Source organism: Haemaphysalis longicornis, unplaced genomic scaffold, assembly GCF_048455015.1.
Source record: "Haemaphysalis longicornis isolate Haplotype H1 unplaced genomic scaffold, Haemaphysalis longicornis Haplotype H1 scaffold_8, whole genome shotgun sequence".
In the NCBI taxonomy this organism is placed as follows: domain Eukaryota; kingdom Metazoa; phylum Arthropoda; class Arachnida; order Ixodida; family Ixodidae; genus Haemaphysalis; species Haemaphysalis longicornis.
The window spans coordinates 96,836,313-96,846,541 of record NW_027526445.1 but is presented as its reverse complement, the minus strand read 5'-3'; the positions used below and the strand labels follow the sequence as shown (position 1 = coordinate 96,846,541).

At 44.6% G+C, this 10,229-nt stretch overlaps 1 protein-coding gene across 2 annotated transcripts in view; it reads right to left on the bottom strand.

Annotated features, from left to right (window-relative positions):
• Positions 1 to 10,229, bottom strand: part of LOC144149144 (uncharacterized) — a 580,336-nt gene that overhangs the window by 39,607 nt on the left and 530,500 nt on the right. The window lies entirely within an intron of this gene.

Below are 10,229 nucleotides of genomic sequence, written 5' to 3'. Positions count from 1 at the left end.
CGGTGTGGTGTGGGCGTTCTCAGTGTTCTGTGCAAATTTACAGCTTTCTTCCTGTTGCTCGCGATTAATGTGCCTTGTGCGATGCTTTAAGACGAGCATGGAACAGGTTAAAAGAGATGAGAATTTAGAAAGCGATGGGGGGAGAGAATAATATGTAAGTACAGAAAACGGTGCCATGATGAAACATAACTGCGGGGAATGGAGTGAGAGTTCTGGTCGAAAAACAGGGCGCGCGCGCGTGCGCGAGTACGGCAGTTTCCCGACGCCTGATTTTGCTGTCGATCTTCAAGAGGACGGCACGCCTATTGCGATGGTGGCCACCAAGATTACAAGTACGGTAGCTGCGCTGCGCACTGCATGGTTTATGCATGGCGTTTCGAGGACGACCTAAAAGGTATGATGCAACCATAGCCTGTGAGAAGTACTGTATATAAGTGTAACAAATTGAAGGGTGCGGCTATTGAACAGGAACTCCTTATTTTGCCTTCAATCTCTGTGTTATTGTCTTCCGCACTGCTGCATTGTTTTCGTGTATGCGTTATTTTAATGTAACTTCAGCTAAAGATCTGACCCACCATGCGAAGGCTACTGTTTCGAATGAATCAAACTCCAGACGCAGTTCCGCAACAGAACGGAGGAGTCCTGTATTACCTAGTACCACTTTTCTGAAAAAATACAGTGATTAAAGGAAAAGAGAAGTTCTAAAAGCAAAGTTAACGAAAATGAAAAAAAAAATATTTGATGGAGGTCGAGTCAAACCAGCGCCTTTCAGCACAATGGGAGGCATGAACGCTGCGCCATGCAACCACACCTGACAGCGCTAGTCTGGGAGGCAGAACTAGCAGTCACATAAAGGCCAGTGTGTTGAACCAATTAGGAGAGATGGCGTCAAATTATCTTTACGAGCTGAAGTACTGGCGGCCGGCACTATATCCTCTTCCTAATGTGAACGATTGCTTGAAAAAAAAAGTTTTCAGGGTGCGGGGCACAGGCTCAGGTGCCCTGTGCCCGACGTGGCCTAAACCTTACTTCACTCTAGCTAGGAAACATAAAGCCAAGAGATATAACAAATTCGTTGATTTCTGTTGAAAATACAGAGGAGTATGTATTTACAAAATCAGCATTTGATCCCTAAGCATCTTTGCACAAGTCTAATGGTTACCTTAATACCCCGAAGGCAAGCACACTCTTGGGCTGAAGATGCAGGTGGAAATGGGATGTTGCCAGTGTAGTCATTGCAAACAGACTGCACAAAATTGTCATATATTCGTCTTTTACCACGAAGCGCCAATCCTCTGCATGTATCTTTCCGTGAATTTTTTATTAGCCATTTTTTGTCTCAGGCAGTACATGACTTTCGCGAGGACACGCACAGCTGTCAAACTTTGAAATTGATGAATAACAGCTTTGACTGAAGCACTTGTTCGACTTGCTAGCATAAACTGAAATCTGCCATTGCTTGTAATCACAACCTGCTGACTGCCTTTGTTGGCACAATTTTGAATAAGTTGGACTGAATGTGGTCAGTAATAGCGATATTACTGAGAGCATGTTGGCTGAACGTGGCATCATACACGCCTTTGAATAACACTAGACTGTCATTGAGCGCGGGCTTAGCCAATGACTGGTGTTAAATTTTCTGCCTCTGGGAATGACCCAAATATTTGGTCAGCTCGATTTCATGAAATTGCTTTTTGCTTCAACGCCCGGCACCATAGACAGCGCTTATCACGGTTTAAGCAGGGGCTGAGGCCAAGGCAAAGAGCGAGGCAAAAAGAGAAAGCAAACGTTTTATTGAGCCGGAAATTCCTACATGCTACCGGTTTGAAAACACCTGCTATCAGCAGATGTGTCGTGTGCACTCTCGGGCAGACCACTTGAGAGTTATAGAGAAGTGTTTTACTGGCAAAACGTTTTTTGAATAAAGGATTTGGATTAGATTCAGAAAATGCAAAACATGTAAGCGAATAGTCCAGGGCTGCTTGCACGAAATTGAGAGATGTAAACTGCTCCAACAACAGTTTGTATTGCCAAGCCGGTGCCGTCAACTATGCGAGGCAAATATTTTTGAACACAACGCTGTATCTTGTATATTTACAGTTTTAAAGAAATACTACAACTGCTAAATGATTCTTTATTGTTTTTAGGTTGACATTGGACCGAGAGTAGTGGTGGAAGAGCCAGCACTGGTGGCTTTGAAGGAATGCTGCCCCGAGGCTCATGCAGGTTCGCGAGGGGCCTGATGAGGCAACTATTCACAAAGCAGGAGCTCCGGGGCATGTCCCTCTATGAACGGAAATCCCATGCGCACCCTGGCCCGGTCAAAGTTAAAGCCGTTCTTGGTAGGTAGCTTTCCTTTTTTCTGTAGTATGTGTACCCTATTATCACTCTGGTAATGTATATATATATATATATATATATATATATATATATATATATATATATATATATGTATTGGTAACATAGTTGGTATTGTGTCGGGACAAAATAGTCCATTTATTGAACTGAACTTATATTTTCTCTTCATAGCCCTTTTAGGATGAAAACGTTTCACGGCATTTACAGCAGCTTACAGCATTCCAGGGCGTTTACATGGATACTGCGTGTGCAGCAGTTTCACTACACCATTACGTTGATGCCGTTAAAAAGCGTTTAGATACGGCATTCCTATCACGATGTGCACTATCACCGTCGTTGCTTCCTGCCTCTCCGAGGCATGGACTTGTACGAGCCACCTCATTCCAATTGGAATGGTTGCCTAGGGAAATTAGTTACTGTCGACCACTTCACTAGCTTAGTAGAGGATGCTCCCCTCTGATTGTGAGGTGTTTCAGTGGTCACGAACTCTTTCTTAAGCAGCACAATATTTCAACATGAAGCGCCTCAGGTTGTGGTCGGTTACTGTGAGAAGACATCCCTTTCTTATGTTCTGGCAGCGGTACCTTGTGCTGCTAACAAGGTCCATAAAACTTCTTATAGCAGCGATCAGCAGCCTAGTGGTCTTACGGAAAGTTTCCACCTCACACTCTCCGGAATAATCGACATATACGTCAGTCCCATCCATTTATAAAGCAGCTGTCCAGCGCAGCACTGGTTGCTCATGTATATTTCCCGGTTTTTATCCGCTTGCCCTGTTTTGCCGCCAACAGAGCCTATTTCTCTGATCCTACCACCTGATGCGATACTTTACAAAAAAGTATAACATACAAGCTTATTGCGAAATGCTGACACATGGCGAGACTTTGCACGGATGAAATCCAGCAATAAGAGAACGAAGGTTGTCGACTTCAGGCGGTCAATTAAGTTCTGCAAAGCGGGCCCATTCGTGCACCAGCGGGACTCCGGAAGGTTTCTGCCCTGGTACATCGACCCCTGCATCATCTTGAAATAAACTTGTGACTGTTCAATTTCACAATATGTGTCCACGTTATCATTTCTGTTCTTGCCTAATTTTGTTTTTTTCTAGTAAACTTTCATGAAAGTTGTCTGTCCAGCAAAGTGTCATCGAGCCTTCGTCTGCGGTCGACATTTTACCTTGCGCGGTTTTTGCCTAAACTTTACCATTCGAATATTTCGTACGTACAGTCAGCGGTTAAACACCTTTGGTTCCGTGGATCACAGATTGGGCACATCTCCGGCTCGAAATCCTGCAACCATTGGAAAATGTAAGCGCCTTTAGCAAGGTACATGCTGTTAAGCCGAGGTCATATATGCGTGATTATTTGGGCGTGATTTCCAGTATTGATGCAGGTAGATGACATTATCATGACCGTATTCATTGTGGAGACAATTAATGGTCGCTCTATCGCTCTCCCACACACATATGTGACACATACATACATACATACATAGATACATACACACATACATACACACATACATACATACATACACACGTACATACATACATACATACATACATACATACATACATACATACATACATACATACATACATACATACATACATACATACATACATACATACATACATATAATCGACATGACCTGGGAAGCTCGCGGGACGAGAAAAATGTGATTTGAGTGACGTTTTACAAGGAAAACGATAAATCGACAAGCACCTGACCCGATTTGTGTACTACAACACAACTGCGGCTAACGTGTCGTAAGACTCATGGTTGCAATTTTGATTAATAGCGCTGTTTGAATGAAGGCACTCAAATCTCAACGTAGAATTCACAATTGCGGAGTGACTTAGCAAGTCTATTGGCATCAGGTTGAAGGATTATAGTTACAAAAAATTTAGTTCTAGCAACTTAAAGGAGAGGTTTTTCTTCTCCTTAATATATAAACCGACTAAGCAGGTCGGTTTATAGCTAGCCCTGGTAAGATTTCTTGTGAATAAAGTTGAAAATTCACTAAAGGCATTTCAGGATCGCAAACATTTTTGCGACCGTCGTCCCTTTGAAACTGGAACAAAACACTGATAGCGCCTCATGCGAAAGCTCTAACGCCCTGTTGGAGGCAATTGCCGCTAAAGGACCTCTCGCTCTCGGAGCGCAAAAACATTCGACCGCCATCGCAATGGAGATGCGATGACTGACAAAACAAGGTAGCTGGTGGGCTTGGTACCTCCCGCATACGACGCGAGTGCTGTACCAGCGCAGCGAGATGAAGAGGACACGATTTGGAGACGCTACTGAGGAAAGAAGAAGGCAGACGAGGAACTTTCGGACGCCATGATCGTAGTGACAAGCAATTCAGTGTGAATAAGATACAGTTATTCCTTCGTTGAGAAAGCACCTGGTGAGGATCAGATAACAGCAGACCTCTTGAAGGATGGCGGAGAAATTGTACTTGAAAAGCTGGCAAACCTGTATACGCAATGCCTAATAACCGCAATGGTACCGGAATCTTGGAAGAACGCGAACATCATCCTAATCCATAAGAAAGGCGACATGAAAAACTTGAAAAATTACAGGCCGATGAGCTTACTGTCAGACGTCTACAAGGTATTTACCAAGGTAATCGCTAACCCAATCTCTGCAACCTTAGATTTCAGTCAACCTAAAGAACAAGCAGGGTTCCGTAAAGGTTATTCAACAATGGACCATATTCACACGATCAATCAGGTGATAGAGAAGTGCGCTGAGTATACTGAACCCCTATATATAGCCCTCATAAATTATGAGAAAGCATTTGACTCGGTCGAAACCCTAGCAGTCATTCAGGCATTACGGAACCAGGGGGTCAATAAGCATTATGTAAGAATACTAGAGGATATCTACAATGGGTCTACAGCTACCATCATCCTCCATAGGGAGAGCAGTAAAATACCTATAAGGAAGGGTGTCAGACAAGGAGACACAATCTCTCCAATGTTATTCACAGCATGCTTACAAGAAGTATTCAGAACGTTGGATTGGGAACAGGTGGAAAGAAGGGTTAATGGAGAATACCTCAGTAACCTCAGATTTGCTGATGACGTTGCCTTGCTAAGTAACTCGGGGGACGAATTGCAAAGCATGCTTTCCGCACTGGGTGAACAGAGTAGAACCGTGGGCCTGAAGATTAATATGCAGAAAACTAAAGTAATTATCAATAACCTCGGGACAGAACAGCAGTTTGAAATAGGTGGCGAGGCAGTGGAAGTGGTAAGCGAATATATCTACATAGGCCAAGTTGTGACCCGAGATCCCAACCATGAGGCAGAGATAATTAGAAGGATCAGAATGGGGTGGGGTGCATATGGCAGACGTTCTCAAATAATGAATAGCAGCCTACCATTGTCGCTGAAAAAGAAAGTGTATGACAGCTGCATCTTACCGGTACTCACCTACGGGGCAGAAACTTGGAGGCTCACGAAGAGGGTTCAACTTAAAGGAGCCATGAAGAGAAAATACAACTTCGTGTAATTTGAAAGAACTAGGATTCAGTATCTCACTCAGCTCCATTACAGCCACAAAAGATGTTTTTTAACGAAAAAAAAGCAAGAAGTATTTAAAAGCTTTCAAATTTTGCGCCCCAGTGACGTGTTATGAGCAAGAATGACGTCATACGGGCCAACAATAAAACATAATTTTCAGTGCGTTAACTGCACGTTTGCATTCAAGTGATGCGTTCAAATGGAACTAGAGGCCCCATTACAGACGTCCAGTCATGTGTCGTCGCGACAGGTCAGTTAGGCGGCCGCCAATCGCACAAACAAGGTTGCGTGACGTCATAGAAAAGTTGCGGGAAATTGGCTAGGGTGTCGCGACTGCTCCACACGTTTTTTTCCATATCTCCGTTATTTGTTCGAAGATTGCGATGGTATTGGTATCATTGTTATCGGGACTAAGCCGTCTTTCTAATAAACCCAACTTGTATTTTGTCTTCATGGCTCCTTTAAATTGAGAACGACTCAGCGGGCAATGGGGCCGAAAATGATAGGTGTAACATTAAGGGACAAGAAGAGAGCGGAGTGGGTCAGGGAGCAAACTGGTGTTAAAGACATATTAGTAGAAATTAGGAAGAAGAAATGGACGTGGGCAGGGCATGTAATGCGAAGGCAAGATAACCGCTGGTCATTAAGGGTAACAGAGTGGATCCCTAGAGAAGGCAAGCGTTGCAGGGGGCGGCAGAAAGTTAGATGGGCAGATGAGATCAAGAAGTTTGCGGGGATAAATTGGTCACAATTGGCACAGGACTGAGGTAATTCAAGAATAATGGGAGAGGCCTTTGCCCTGCAGTGGGCGTAGATAGGCTAGTGATGATGATGATGATAATTCCTTCGTTGCGGTGGCTTCGGACTTCGTTCTTCTGCAACAGATGGTGCCTGTAAACCCGGGAATCCTAAAAAAGATATCTGAAGCAATTTTTTTTCTTTTTGCTTACTTTATATTATCCCAACTTCATGCGCTTTAAACGCTTTTAGTCTCCCCGGGTTGACCCCAACCGGCAAATCAAAATGACATCGCTTGAGCTAACTGCGCGAACACTTCGACAAGCGGTACTTCTGCAAACCTTACTTCGCATTATTTAACCCTCAGAAATTTGGTGCCGTCCCTGGTAAGAGTTGTGCTATTCCATCCGGCGATTTTAGCCCCGGTCTCTCCACATGTAGGAAGGTCGTACGGCTAAATTGCGAAAGCATTACCCAACATTGCGCGTGCCGTTCGCTTTCTTTCCTCGTTCCGCGTAGAGAGTGACCACAGAAATGGAAGGCGCACTCACAGGGAACAAGATTGCCGAGTATCTGCTTCTTATTCCGTTGGCGAACAAGGCAGCCCATTTTTACGAAGGAGCTTGAGTGGGCCTGAAGTCTCAGCAACGGAGTGGAAAAAACGCATGCAGTGGTGGTTTGGAAAATCGATGGCCGGAAACGGAAATGGGTGGTCTGTAAATAAAGTTCCCTTTGGAGCCACGCGGAGGGATGTGGATGTGGATGTGGGAGGGCGGCAGATTCAGTATATTTGCACTTTATAGCGGTTTTTCTCACGTGGGTTTCAACATGGTGAGCTTTGAGCGGTGAGTGGAGTATGGGGATGTGTGCAGGGGAAGCGTAGGCTAAGTGCTTCCTCGGATGTGGTGTGTGCCGGCGCTAGGCTGTAGATTTGCGCGAGTAACGCGAAAAATATATAGCGGCTTCAAGAATGGGGGTTTCGGGATGACAAATACACCAAGAGGTAAACGTAGCTGTCTTTGACATCCCTGTATAGCCATATAGAGCATTGAATGAACGATGGAACGCGGTTAACTTATCCGCCGCTCTTGTCTCAGGCAAACGCTGCAAAAGCCGAGAGAAATACTTTATAAAGGGCTGCGGTGATGTCATATGCAAGTCATATACAGTGTGTCCCAGCTATCATGCACCAAGTTTTAAAAAAAGAGCGATGGAGTTACTCGAAGAAAACCTAGTGCATAATGTTTGCGGTACTGTGGAGAAGTGGACAGTATTTTTTTCGTTAATGGGACTTAACTAATTAATTGTAATTAATTATCTAACCCGATATTTCCTGTCCTAATCACTGAAGTGTAAATGAGGCATTTGTAAGCATCGACGAGGGGCATCTAACTGCGGTATTTTCAGCGACGAAATAATTGCGTACTCATTTATTCTGACTGATAAAGAAAACCCGCGAAATATGAAAAATACCACGTGATGGCGCATCCGCGCGCATTCTGAAGCAGCGTCCCCAAATAAGCTGATTGAAAGCAACTGCTTCCGGTGTTACCCGCCCGAAGACACAGCGCATCACCTTGATAAGGCGCGTGGGCAGATAAGGCACAAACTCGGTGGCGATTTCTTCTTTCTTTCTTTTATTTATTTCGTTCTGGCTAACTCAGAGGCAGCCTGCTTGAGGGCGCTGCTTTACGATGCGCGCGGACGCGCCGTCACGTGGTATTTTTCATATTTCGCGGGTTTTCTTTATCAGTCAAAATAAATGTGTACGCAATTAGTTCGTCGCTGAAAATACCGCAGTTAGATGCCCCTCGTGGGTACCTACAAGTGCCTCATTGACACTTTAGTGATTAGGACAGTACTTCGCGAGTTAGATAATTAATTACAAATAATTAATTAAGTCTCATAAATGAAAAAAATGCTGTCCGCTTCTCCACAGTACTGCAAACATTATCCACTAGGTTTTCTTCGAGTTACGCTATTACTCTTTTTTAAAATCTTGGTGCATCATAGCTGGGACACCCTGTATAATAGCAAGTACTGGCAAGTACCTAATAGTCCCTTATAGAAGGAGATGTCGAAAAGTAAGAAGTGAATATACATCGAATCGCACCTCGCAAGAGTGGATCGATCCGCCATCGCCCATCGGGCCATTTGACGCACATCGACTCTGGCAAGCCTTTTTTGGGTACTTTAAGAAACAGAAAGACCTGGCCGTTTCTTCGCAGAGGCTACCTCGGGACCACACCACCTCGAAGAAGTGGGCACCGTACCCCATCTACCCCATGTTAAGCCACCTTATTTCTGCCGCAGTAGTATTACCTATTATATAATTAAATAAAAACGTACAAAAACATTGTTTGGGTTTTCCAAAAACTCAGGACAGTCTGAGGCGTTCAGGATTGTGTCATAGACCCCATGGAACCCACGTATCACATGATCAGCGTGACGAAAGCCTCAAGAACCAAAATGAGACGATGCAGCCACCGGTAACAAAAACTGCACGCTTACAAAGGAATGGTGGCGGCCCAACCAACAACGATGCTGCGTACCATGGCGGGAGAGTTGCTTACCTGCGGCGAAGGCCACCAGCGGAAAAGCTGATGTTGCTGGCGGGAAAGTTTCAGACAGCGTGACGATACGGAGTGAACTAATTAGTCTAAAAGGTGGTAACGTTTCTGAATCTTGTTGCGCGTGCATGTCTGGTAATTTAGGAAGACCAAATAAAGAACGAGAAGTACCCGCGTCCTTTTTGTTACTCTACACGCCGTAAAACTCTATGATTCCTGCATGCGGCTGAATTCGAGGCAGCCAATTGGAAAGCAATCGCCACTAATCGGGGCTAAATGGCACTTCGTTAGGTGACAATTAAGGAAACAAATGGGCAGAAAAAGCTGCCCAAGCTTGAAATCTGTTCTTGTAGAATTGAATTTCGAGCGAGAGTAGGGGCTTGTATTAGCAGAGTCTATGCCATTGCGCATGTAATTTAAAACATAATTTAATGCTCGTCAAAGGGATACCTATGAAATGTTCGTTCCAATCTTGTGCGGGCGCTTGCGCGGCTACGCGAAGACGTCCATGATGCCCCCATCAAGTTAGCCTATTGTTACAAAGCCCACGAACGCTTTGCCTTTTTGCCAGTTTCCAAGGAAAGCAGGCATGTAGCGTGTATTCAAGAACTGCGCGGACGGGCAACAGGCATGTAAGTATACCGCCTCAATTAATATTTCAACACCGCTGACAGATCCGTTATCCTTGTTACTGTTCAGCTCGATAGCTTTGTAGGGTCTGCTTATTTTTATGCGGAGAGGGCTGGGGTAGCGTAGAAGGCGAGCGGAACGTGCTGCAAGCATGTTCGCCTGAACCACGGGCCCTGCCTCTGCTCAGCCCAAAGCCCTATACGTCTATTTGAGTTTCTCGAGGAAATCGGTGTATCTACGACTTTGTAGCCTTCTCTTCATTTCAAGAAACTTCTAACACAACTCAGTGATGCGGGACTGTATTTTGTTTTTATTTAGTATATTTCCTTGAGTACGCTTTTTTTAACTACACCTATTGCCATTTTGCTCCCGCTCCTCCATTCCCTGAAGAGAGTACCATGTCG